Here is a 13,136-nt window from a genome sequence, read left to right on the forward strand (position 1 = left end):
TGTTCAGAATCTTTTAGGAGAACCCCTACAAGAGAGGTGGGAGGGACCGTTCCAGGTATTGCTGACCACCTTCACGGCAGTCCGAATAAAGGAACGACCTACCTGGATCCACTACTCACGGGTTAAGAAAGCCCCGGAACCTGAACAAGAAAACTCCCCCTCAGAAAATGGATGAACGTAATCTCACTAAAATACAGAGGCGGCGCTGGACAAGAGCCCTGTTACCAATAGTTAAAGAGGTTAAGCCAAACGTAAAAGCATGGGGAGTAATATCCCTGGCTCAAGAATTAGCCCACACGGGAGGAAGGAATTGGTCGAAATCATCACAGATCAGAAAAAGAATATCAAAAGGACCAAGATATTTTTGTGGATGTGGGAAGGATGGGTCCCACTACCGTTGGTACAAAGTGTTGTGTGGTGGGTGTCAGAAAATTTGGTGGGTACATCAAAATTATTACAGACACTACGGTACTTGTATGAGTTGCGACCGTAAATTTAATCAGGATATCACAGACCGCTATAGAGATCTGTTAGAACAACATTGGTCACCACAAGATGTAGAAAATCTACACATAATATCAACATTAGTAGTAGAAAACAGGGATCATTGGTATTTAATGAATCTGGAACATTGGACTAGGAATGCAGTGCGGAGAATCCTTTGTGAGGATAAAACCTGGGCAATAGCTGAGTATTGTGGGGCAGGAATCGGGGCTCACTATTTGCAAAATTATGACGAGGAATCCTGGGAAAGAATAACGGGAATGTCTGTTTCAGGAGTAACTGTTTCTGCCCCCTCAACTCCCTGTAGCCTGGACCAGGAATTTCAAGGAATGACTCTCCACTAAAGGAAGAAGGATCCCTAACGACAATAATTGACAATGGATTTAACCATGCTCCTCATAATGATTTCGGGACACTGGATAAGTATAATTTTATCGTTTGAGTTGCAATGGCCTTGGTCTACTGCACGAATGAGGAAGGCGCTTATGTGGTCCGAAGCGGATGATCCACAGTCTAGCCCAGAAGTCGACCAGTATTTAGTTATCTATGTCTTGCACAACAACCAACCATATATGCCATATGATTGGCAATACACAGAGAGTCAAGGAAAACTAACGAGTATAACTGGGAAAAGAGGGGAAGAGATTCAGATAGGATGTAAACCTGCCAATTTGGTGAGTCAGGATAAGGGACAGGTTAGACTAACCATAACCCCGAAGAAAGGCTCAATCCTTACATTCAGTAAAGAGATACAACATCCAGTATGGGTAAAAAGAGAAGGATCAGTTAGCTGCTTATGGGACACAGTAGGAAGCAGTGGAGAGGAGAAATGTGAACTAAAAATGATTTTAACTCAGTTTGTCACAGTAACTTGCATATGGTTAAATAGAGATCGAGCGGTATCGGACCAGTTTATGATCCATGTCGCAGAAGACACCCCTATTACTACTAAAACCCCCACAACTTCAGTACTTCTCAGCCCAATTTGTAGAAGAATACATAATCTGACTTTTATTGGTCCACAGGTAATAAGCCACTCAAATGGGCAGAAATTGTTATTAGATCCCGCATACTCACTATAAAGAATTAAAGTTAATGTCCAGGTAGATGTTTCGCAATTACGAGGGGAATGCCAGCCCTTTATTCAGCAGAGCCTCACAGGCTGGAATGCATGGCTGGCAGCTAGATCCTATCCCCAGCGAGTCCGTAGAGATGTAACTGGATGGTTAGGGACGGGATTAGGAGTATTGAACACGATCGACCAGGAGGTATTAGTAAATAAGTTAAGCTCAGTTACTTCAGATCTGGGGAGACTTAGGGTTCCCATAAGCTCATCTATGTTGGCCCTGGCCGAAACACAATCGGTAGCAGTCAAACTGCTAACCCTATTAGCTAACCACACGGCTGAGGATTTCCTTAAGATTGCAGAATATGCTGGGGATGTTAGCAGGACGGTTGCACTCGCTCTCCAATGCATCCAAACACAGCAGTGGGTACAGTCTGTAACAGCTGGAATTATAAGGGAAGGAGTCTCAGGAATTTTGCCTCAAGAAATAAGAGAACTAATAGCTAAAAACAATTCCACTACCCAGTTTGAAAGGGATCATCAAGCCTGGTGGCACCTGGTAAATTTTACCTACAATCCCCAACATGAACAAATCGAGGCATATGTACTCACGATCAGTGCCGCCAGGGAACGAACTGTTTTTCCTGTCCTGACTCTGGGGACAATGCACCAAAACGTTTTAGTTCGACCAATTGATCATAACGTCTGGGCCAGTTTTGATTACATTAAGGGGAAATGGATAACAGTCAGCTTAGAAACGTGCATCTCCAAAGGACACTTAGGTTATGTCTGTGAAAATACTATTGTAGAAGGAGAAGACCTGTGCTTAGACACTGAAAATAGCGTATGTACCTTTGAAATGTTACCCCACAATCAAACCAAATCGCAGGTATACTATATCGGCAATGGATGTGCATGCCTTAGGACTCTCTGTACTGAACTCACAATTGACCATTGCCATGAAACAACTAATGGTACTAACTTTTGTGTATGTAATTTTACTCGCATTATAGGTTGTGATTTTGACTGCACTGCTCCGATAACTACTAAACAGCTGATAGAAGTAAATTATAGCCTGTATCATAATATACCACACCTGCAAATAGGTATGGATACTGAACTTCTTAAGAAAATGCTTAGACACCCAGACATAGAAAGATTAGTGCAAGAAGTAAACAGAAGTACACAACGCACCTTATGGCAAGTAGAACACGATACAGCAAAGATAAAAACTATCCTGACAAAGGTAGAGCGAGAGGGAGAACAGCATTGGTGGGATATCCTAACAGGACGTTCCCCTACTGCAACACAGGTATTCAATTCTCTAGTGCATCCAATGATAGCTATAGCCGTAAGTACCGTCCTGCTAACACTCCTGAATGTATACTTGTGGTACAAGATTAGCACCATAATTAAGAGAACCCAAACTTTATGGATTATGGTGAAAACAGCACAAAATTCTTTTGGGCTTGGCGGAAGAATCCGCAAGCCATAAGAAAAGGGGGGGAATGAAGTAGAGAAAAGCCAGAACTTAGGGGATTTTACAAAGAGCACCCAACTTTCATGGGAGTTTCCAAGAGATAAGGTTTAACCTTCAGTGGAGTCATAATTAACGATCCAATTAGCGTAGACCTGTGCTTAGCTAAACAACAAATTGACAGGTTAATCCCAAGAAAAGAAACCAGAACACCATAGTTGGCAAAACCCACTGCAAGATCATACAGAGTTCATGAGGATGAGGAGCAAGAATGCGACCACCACCTGATGAAGTAACAGGATCTCCCCTCATAATATTCCTCAAAATGGACAGCTCCGCCCCAACTCCGCCTGCTATGAATATTATATTGCAATATTATAATTATGCATGAATATGTATGTAAGAATACTGTAATCCCTCACCAAAATGTATAAATACTGTAGCTTCTCACTGTAGATTTTGAAGCTCTTTGTCCGACGCTAGTCGGGGGCTTCCCAACGTTGTTTTAATAAATACCTTGCTGTTTATGGACTAAAACTCTGTCTCTAAACAGTTTGTTCTGCCTTTTTGGGCATCACACCGTCGAGTATTGTGACCTGGGTAAAGGTGGCAGCTTTGGGCTCACACGTGCCAATGATGGGGCACCATTACCCCTAGAAATGGAACAATCGCTTTCTGTCCTGGCACCTTTTCCCTGGGAGGAATCTTCATCGGTCTGGAATTCTGGGCTGAAAAATGGCACTTTCCCAGACCCGCACGTAGCACGCTCCGTCGAGCTTTGCGACCAGGGTAAAGTTGGCAGCCTTGGGATCTCAGGTGCCAATGATGGGGCCCCATTACCTTTACAGAATGCTCAATGGCTTTGTGTCCTGGCAACTTTTCCCTGGGAGGAATCTTCATTGGTCTGGAAATCTGGACTGAAAAATGGCACTTTCCCAGACCCTCACGTAGCATGCACCGTCGAGCGTCACGCCAAGGGTAAAGGAGGCTGCCTTGGGCTCTCAGGTGCCAATGATGGAGCCCGATTAACCCTAGAAATGGAACAATCGCTTTCTGTCCTGGGAGCCTCTTCCCTGTGAGGAGTCTTCATCCGTCTGGAATTCAGAGCTGAAAAACGGCACTTTCCCAGACAAGAAAGTGGTACGCGGCGTTGATGTTTCCGCCCACGGAAAAGGTGGCAGCCTTGAACTCTCAGGTGCCAATGATGGGGCACCATTGACCCTAGAAAAAGACAATTCAATTTGTGACCTTGCACCTTTTCCCTGGGAGGTATCTTCGTCCGTCTGGAATTCTGGGTTCAAAAATGGCACTCCCCGAAACCCGCACAAGGTACACACCGTCGAGCTTTGCGCCCAGGGAAAAAGGGGCAGGCTTGGGCTCTCAGGTGCCAATGATGGGGCCCCATTAACCGCAGAAAAAGGAGAAATCTATTCGTGTCCTGCCACCTTTTCCCAGGGAGGAATCTTCATGGGTCTGGAAGTCTGAAATGAGAAACGGCAATTTCCCGAACCCTCACGTAGGACGCACCGTTGAGCTTTGAACCCAGGTTAAAGGAGGCAAACTTGGGCTCTCAGGTGCCAATGATGGGGACCCATTAACCCTAGAAATGGAACAATCGGTTTCTGTCCTGGCACCTTTTCCCTAGGAGGAATCTTCATCCGTCTAGAATTCTAGGCAAAAAAATGGCTCTTTCCCAGACAAGAAAGTGGCACGCACCCTTGACATTTGCGCCCAGGCTAAACGTGGCAGCCTTGGGCTCTCATGTGCCAAGGATGGGGCCCCGTTAACACTAGAAAAATAACACTTGCTTTCTGTTCTGGCACCTTTTCCCAGGGAGGAATCTTCGTCCGTGTGGAATTCTGGGTTCAAAAATGGCACTGCCCCAAACCCGCACAAGGTACATACCGTCGAGCTTTGCTCCCAGGGACAAGGGGGCAGCCTTGGGTGCTCAGGTTCCAATGATGGGGAACCATTACCTTTACTAAAAGCACAATGGCTTTCTGTCCTGGCACCTTTTCCCTGGGAGGAGTTTTCATCGGTTTGGAATTCTGGGCTGAGAATCGGCACTTTCCTGGACCCGCAAGTGGAACGCACCATCGAGCTTTGCGTCCAGGGAAAAGGTGGCAGTCTTGGGCTCTCAGGTGCCAATGATTGGGCACCATTACCTTTACTAAAAGCACAATGGCTTTCTGTCCTGGCACCTTTTCCCTGGGAGGAGTCTTCATTTGTCTGGAATTCTGGGCCGTAAAGTGGCACTATCTGGGACCTGCACGTGGCACGCACTGTCGAGCTTTGCGCCCAGGGAAAAGGAGACAGCCTTGGGCTCTCAGGTGCCAATGATGGGGCCCCATTACCCCTAGAAAAAGAACAATCGCTTTCTCTCCTGGCACCTTTTTCCTGGGAGGAATCTTCATCGGTCTCGAATTCTGTGCTGAAAACGTCTCTTTCCCTTACCTGCATGTGGCACGCACCGTCGACATTTGCGCCCAGGGAAAAGGTGGCAGCCTTGGGCTCTCAGGTGTCAATTTTGGGGCCCCATTAACCCTAGAAAAGGCACAATCGCTTTCTGTCCTGGCACCTTTTCCCAGGGAAAAGTCTTCATTGGCCCCGAATTCTGGGATTAGAAACAGCACATTCATTGACCCGCAAGTGGCATGCACTGTCGAGCTTTGCGTCCAGGGAAAAGGTTGCAGCCTTGGGCTCTCAAGTGCCAATGATGGGTCCCCATTACTCCTAGAAAAGGAGAAATCGATTCCTGTCCTGGCACCTTTTCCCAGGGAGGAATCTTCATCGGTCTGGAATTCTGGAATGAGAAAGGGCAATTTCCCGGACCCTCACGTAGCACGCATGGTTGAGCTTTGCGCCCAGGGTATAGGAGGCAACCTTGGGCTCTCAGGTGCCAATGATGTAGCCCGATTAACCCTAGAAATGGAACAATCGCTTTCTGTCCTGGGAGCCTCTTCCCTGTGAGGAGTCTTCATCCGTCTGGAATTCAGGACTGAAAAACGGCACTTTCCTGGACAGGAAAGTGGTACGCACCGTTGATGTTTGCGCCCACGGAAAAGGTGGCAGCCTTGAACTCTCAGGTGCCAATGATGGGGCACCATTGACCCTAGAAAAGGACAATTCGATTTCTGACCTGGCACCTTTACCCTGGGAGGAGTCTTCATTGGTCTGGAATTCTGGGTTCAAAAATGGCACTGCCCCAAAACCTCACAAGGTCGAGCTTTGCTCCCAGGCAAAAGGGGGCAGGCTTGGGCTCTCAGGTGCCAATGATGGGGCCCCATTAACCCTAGAAAAAGGAGAAATCCATTCGTGTCCTGGCACCTTTTCCCAGGGAGGAATCTTCATCGGTCTGGAATTCTGGAAGGAGAAACGGCAATTGCCCGGACCCTCACGTTGCACGCATGGTCGAGCTTTGTGCCCAGGGTATAGGAGGCAACCTTGGACTCTCAGGTGCCAATGATGGAGCCCCATTAACCCTAGAAATGGAACAATCGCTTTCTGTCCTGGCACCTTTTCCCTGGGAGGAATCTTCATCCGTCTAGAATTCTGGGCTGAAAAATGGCACTTCCCCGGACCCGCAAGTGGCACGCACCCTCGACATTTGAGCCCAGGCAAAAGGTGGCAGCCTTGGGCTCTCAGGTGCCAATCATGGGGCCCCGTTAACACTAGAAAAATAACACTTGCTTTCTGTCCTGGCACATTTTCCCTGGAAGGAATTTTCGTCCGTCTGGAAATCTGGGTTCAAAAATGGCACTGCCCCAAACCCGCACAAGGTACACACCATCGGGCTTTGCGCCCAGGGAAAAGGGGGCAGCCTTGGGCTCTCAGGTGCCAATGATGGTGCCCCATTACCCCTACAAAAGGCACAATGGCTTTCTGTCCTGGCACCTTTTCCCAGGGAGGAATCTTCATCAGTTTGGAATTCTGGTCTGAGAATCGGCATTTTCTTGGACCCGCAAGTGGAACGCACCATCGAGGTTTGCATCCAGGGAAAAGGTGACAGTCTTGGGCTCTCAGGTGCCAATGATGGGGCCCCATTACCTTTACAAAAAGCACAATGGCTTTCTGTCCTGGCACCTTTTCCCTGGGAGGAGTCTTCATTGGTCTGGAATTCTGGGCTGTAAAATGGCACTTTCTGGGACCAGCACGTGGCACGCACTGTCGAGCTTTGCGCCCAGGGAAAAGGAGGCAACCTCTGGCTCTCAGATGCCAATGACGGGCCCCATTAACACTAGAAATGGAACAACTGCTTTCTGTCCTGGGAGCCTTTTCCCTGGGAGGAGTCGTCATCCGTCTGGAATCCTGGGCTGAACAAAGCACTTTCTCTGACCTGCACGTGGCAGGCACTATCTAGCTTTGCGCCCAGGGAAGAGGTGGCAGCCTTGGGCTCTCAGGTGCCAATGACGGGTCCCCGTTAACACTAGATAAATAACAATCGCTTTTTGTCCTGGCACCTTTTCCCTGGGAGGAATTTTCGTCCATCTGGAATTCTGGGCTGAAAACAGCTCTTTCCCTTACCCGCATGTTGCACGCACCGTCGAGCTTTGCGCCCAGGGAAACGGTGGCAGCCCTGGTCTCTCAGCTGCCAATTTTGGGGCCCCATTAACCCCAGAAAAAGCACAATCGCTTTCTCTCCTGGCACATTTCCCAGGGAGAAATCTTCGCTGGCCTGTAATTCTGGGATGAGAAACGGCACATTCCCGGACTTACACGTGGCACGCGCCGTCGACATTTGCGCCCAGGGAAAAGGTGGCAGCCTTGGGCTCTCAGGTGCCAAAGATGGGGCCCCATTACCTCCTAGAAAAGGCACAATGGCTTTCTGTCCTGACACCTTTTCTCAGAGAGGAATCGACTTCCGTCTGGCATTCTGGGCTGAAAAACGGCCCTTTCCCGGACCCGCACAGGTTATACATTGTCGAGCTTTGCACCCAGGGAAAAGGTGGCAGCCTTGGGCTCTCAGGTTCCAGTTTTGGGGCCCCATTACCTAGAAAAGGCACAATCGCTTTCTGTCCTGGCACCTTATCTCAGGGAGACATCTTCATCGTCCTGGAATTATGGGCTGAAAAATGGCACTTTCCCGGACCCGCAAGTGGCAGCGCCTTCAAGTTTTTCGCCCAGGGAAATGGTGGCAGCCTTGGGCTCTCAGGTGCCCGTGATGGGACCCCATTCACCCTAGAAAAGAAGAAATCGATTTCTGTCCAGGCACCTTTTCCCTCTGAGGAATCTTCATCGGTCTGGAAACCTGGAATGAGAAACGGCAATTTCCCGGACCCTCACCTTATCACGCACCTTTGAGCTTTACGCCCAGGGAAAAGGCGGCAAACTTGGGCTCTCAGGTGCCTGTGACGGGGCCCGATTTCCTCTAGAAAAGGCACAATGGCTTTCTGTCCTGGCACCTTTTCCCTGGGAGTAATCGTCTTCCTTCTGGAATTCTGGGTTTGAAAAACAGCCCTTTCCCGGACACGCACAAGGTACGCACCGTCGAGCTTTGCGCCCAGGTAAAAGGTGGCAAACTTGGGCTCTCAGGTGCCAATGATGGGGCCGCATTACTTCTAGAAAATGCACAGTGGCTGTCTGTCCTGGCACCTTTGCCCAGGGAGGCAATTTCGTCCGTCTAGAATAGTGGGCTGAAAAACAGCACTTTCCCGGTCACGCACGTATCATGCACTGTCGAGCTTTTCGCCCTGGGAAAAGGTGGCAGCCTTGGGCTCTCAGGTGCTCTTCTAACACGTGAAACTCTTGATTTCTGACAGACAGGAGACATCAGGGCACATATTTCTTATGGTTTTGGAAAGTAAATCATTTGCATCTAAAACTCCAGGTCTGGAGCTTGCTTTCATGGTGAAAAGCACTGTTGTTCCTTAGGGGAAGCTCAATGAGCAAAGTGCAACTTTGCTTTGCTAACAAGTGAAACAGTCGATTCCTCTCAGACAGAAGGCATCAGGACACAGTATTCTTATGGCTCTGGCTAGTGCATCACATGCATCAGAGAATCCAGGACTGGAGCTCTCTTTCTGGATGCAAAGCACAGTTGTTCCTTAGGGGAAGTTCAGCTCGCAAAGAGTAGCATTTTTCTGCTAACAAGGGAAACAGTCGATTCCTGCCAGAAAGAATGTATCAGGACACATATTTCTTATGGCTTTAGAAAGATTCTCATATGCATCTGAGAATCCAGGCCTGGATCTTTTTTTCTCGGTGAAAAACAACATTGTTCCTTAGGGGAATCTCATCTCGCAAAGTGCAACTTTTCGTTGCTAACAAGAGAAACAGCTGATTCTTGCAAGACAGAAGGCATAAGGACACACATTTCTTATGGCTTTGGTAAGTGAATAATATGCATCTTAAAATCCAGGCCTGGATCTTTCTTTCTCGGTGAAAAACAACTTTGTTCCTTAGGGGAAGCTCATCTCGCAAAGTGCAACTTTTCGTTGCTAACAAGAGAAACAGCTGATTCTTGCAAGACAGAAGGCATAAGGACACACATTTCTTATGGCTTTGGTAAGTGAATAATATGCATCAGAGAATCCAGGCCTGGATCTTTCTTTCTCGGTGAAAAACAACGTTGTTCCTTAGGGGAAGCTCATCTCGCAAAGTGCAACTTTTCGTTGCTAACAAGAGAAACGGCTGATTCTTGCAAGACAGAAGGCATAAGGACACACATTTCTTATGGCTTTGGTAATGAATGATATGCATCTGAGAATCCAGGCCTGGATCTTTCTTTCTCCGTGAAAATCACAGTGGTTCCTTGGAGGAGCTCATCTCGTAAAGTGCAACTAACTCTCCCGTGATCTGCTAAAGTGTGACACGGTTGATTCGTGCCAGACAGAAGGCTGCAAGATACATATTTTTTATGGATTTGGAAAGAGAATTATATGCATCAGAGAATCCAGGCCTGGAGCTTTCTTTCTCCGTGAAAGAAACAGTTGTTACTTATGGGAATGTACTCTCGCAAAGTGTAGCGAAGAGTCCCATCTGTGCTAACAAGTGAAACAGCTGATTCTTGCCGATACACATTTGTTATGGCTTTGGAAAATGAATCACATGCATCTGAGAATCCAGGCCTGGAGCTTTCTTTCTCGGTGAGAAACAGACTTGTTCTTTATGGGAAGCTCATCTTCCAAAATGCAACTAACAGTGCCATGCTCTGCTAACAAGTGGAAACTTGATTCCTGCCAGAGAGAATACATTAGGGCACTCATTTCTAACGGCTTTTGAAAGTGAATCATATGCATCAGATAATCCATGCCTGGAGCTTTCTTATTTGGGAAAAGCACAAGTGCTCCTTGAAGCAAGCTCATCTCGCAAAGTGCAAATAAAACTCCCATGGTCCTTTAACAAGTGAAACATTTGATTCCTGCCAGACAGAACATATAAGGAAACACATTTCTTATGGTTTTGGAAAGTGAATCCTATGCATCTGAGAACCGAGGCCTGGAGCTTTCTTACTCTGAAAAAAGCACAGGTGCTCCTTTTAGGAAGTTCATCTCGCAAAGTGCAAATAATAATCACTTACTCTGGTAACAAGTGTAAGAGTTGATTCCTGCCAGACCAAAGGCATGAGGATGCATATTTGTTATGGTTTTGGAAAATGAATGATATGCAAGAGAGAATCGAGGCCTGGAGCTTTCTTACTCTGGGAAAAACACCGTTGCTCCTTATAGGAAGTTCATCTCGAAAAGTGCAGTTAACAGTTCCATGCTCTGCTAAATTTAAAAGAGTTTATTCCTGCCAGACAGAAGGCATCAGGAACGTCATTTCTTCTGGATTGGAAAGTGAATCATATGTATCTAACAATCCAGAGCTAGAGCTTGCTTTCTCGGTGACAATCACACTGGGTCCTTAGAGAAGCTCATCTCGCAAAGTGCAACTAACAGTGCCATGATCTGCTACAATGTGACATAGTTGATTCCTGCCAGAGAGAATGCATCGGGATACACCAATGATAGGGCCCCATTAACCTTAGAAACGGAACAATTACTTTCTGTCCTGCCTCGTTTTCCCTGGCAGGAATCTTGGCCCATCTGCAATTCCGGGATGAAAAAAGGCTTGTAACTGAGGTTTGCATCAAGATGAAAGTTCAGATCTTTGTGGTCTCAGGTGCCAATGATGGGGCCCAATTAACACTACAAAAGGAGCAATTCTTTTATATCTTGGCACCTTTTCTCTGGGAGAAATCTTTGTCCATCTGCAATTCAGACCTGGAGCTTTCTTTCTCTGTGAAAAACACAGTTCTTCATTAGGGGAAGCTCACCTAGCAAAGTGTAACTTTGCTCTGCTACCAAGTGAAACATTTGATTCCTGCCAGACAGAAGGCATCAGACAAACCTTTCTCATGGCTTTGGATAGTGAATTAGGTTTAGGATTAGGGTTAGGTTTAGCTTTAGGGTCAGGGTTTGTGTCGGGGTCAGGGTCAGGGTTAGCGTTACAGTTTAAGGGGTCAGGGTTAGGGTCAGGGTCAGGGTTAAGGTGAAAATCATGGTCAGGGTCAGGGTTAGGGTTAGGCTTAGGGTTAGGCTTAGGCTTAGGGTTAGGCTTAGGCTTAGGGTTAGGGTTAGGCTTAGGGTTAGGGTTAGGTTTAGGGTTTGGGACCCCCACAGTTTACAGTAAGCACTAGGGTTAGGGTTAGGTTAGGGTTAGGGTTAGGGTTAGGGTTAGGGTTAGGGTTAGGGTTAGGGTTAGGGGTAGGGTTAGGGTTAGGGTTTAGGGTTAGGGTTAGGGTTAGGGTTAGGGTTAGGGTTAGGGTTAGGGTTAGGGTTAGGAACAGGGTTAGAGTTAGGGTTAGGGTTTGGAACCCCCACAGTTTACAGTAAGCACTAGGGTTGGGGTTAGGCTTAGAGTTAGGGTTAGGGTTAGGGTTAGGGTTTGGGACCCCAATAGTTTACAGTAAGCACTAGGGTTAGTGTTAGGGTTAGGGTTAGGGTTAGGGTTACCGTTAGCGTTAGTGTTAGGGTTAGGGTTAGAGTTAGGGTTAGGGTTTGGAACCCCCACAGTTTACAGTAAGCACTAGGGTTGGGGTTAGGGTTAGAGTTAGGGTTAGGGTTAGGGTTAGCGTTTGGGACCCCAATAGTTTACAGTAAGCACTAGGGTTAGGGTTAGTGTTAGGGTTACGGTTAGGGTTAGGGTTAGGGTTAGGGTTAGGGACCCTCACTGTTTACAGTAAGCACTAGGGTCAGGGTTAGGGTTAGGGTTAGGGTTAGGGTTAGGGTTAGTGTTACGGTAAGCTTTAGGGTTAGGGTTAGGGTTAGGGTTAGGGTTAGGGTTAGGATTTGGGACCCCCACCGTTTACAGTAAGCACTAGGGTTAGGGTTAGGGTTAGGGTTAGGGTTAGGGTTAGGGTTAGGGTTAGGGACCCCCACAGTTTACAATAAGCATTAGGGTTAGGGTTAGGGTTAGGGTTAGGGTTAGGGTTAGGGTTAGGGACCCCCACAGTTTACAATAAGCATTAGGGTTAGGGTTAGGGTTAGGGTTAGGGTTAGGGTTAGGGTTAGGGTTTAGGGTCAGGGTTAGGGTTAGGGTTAGGGTTAGGATTTGGAACCCTTACAGTTTACAGTAAGCACTAGGGTTAGGGTTACGGTTAGGGTTAGGTTTAGGGTTAGGGTTAGGGTTCAGGGTCAGGGTTAGGGTTAGGGTTATGGTTAGGGTTAGGATTTGGAACCCTTACTGTTTACAGTAAGCACTAGGGTTAGGGTTAGGGTTAGGGTTAGGCTTAGGATTTGGAACCCTTACAGTTTACAGTAAGCACTAGGGTTAAGGTTAGGGTAAGGGTTAGGGTTGGGTTTAGGTTTAGGGTTAGGGTTAGGGTTAGGGTTAGGGTTATGGTTAGGGTTTGGGACCCCCACAGTTTACAGTAAGCACTAGGGTTAGGCTTAGGGTTAGGGTTAGGGTTAGGGTTAGGCTTAGGGTTAGGGTTAGGGTTAAGGTTAGGGTTAGGGTTAGGGTTAGGGTTTGGGACCCCCACAGTTTACAGTAAGCACTAGTGTTAGGCTCAGGGTTAGGGTTAGGGTTAGGGTTAGGGTTAGGGTTAGGGTTAGGGTTAGGGTTAGGGTTAGGGTTAGGGTTAGGGTTAGGGTTAGGGTTAGGGTT

This window comes from Pithys albifrons, chromosome 25 (assembly GCF_047495875.1).
Source record: "Pithys albifrons albifrons isolate INPA30051 chromosome 25, PitAlb_v1, whole genome shotgun sequence".
In the NCBI taxonomy this organism is placed as follows: domain Eukaryota; kingdom Metazoa; phylum Chordata; class Aves; order Passeriformes; family Thamnophilidae; genus Pithys; species Pithys albifrons.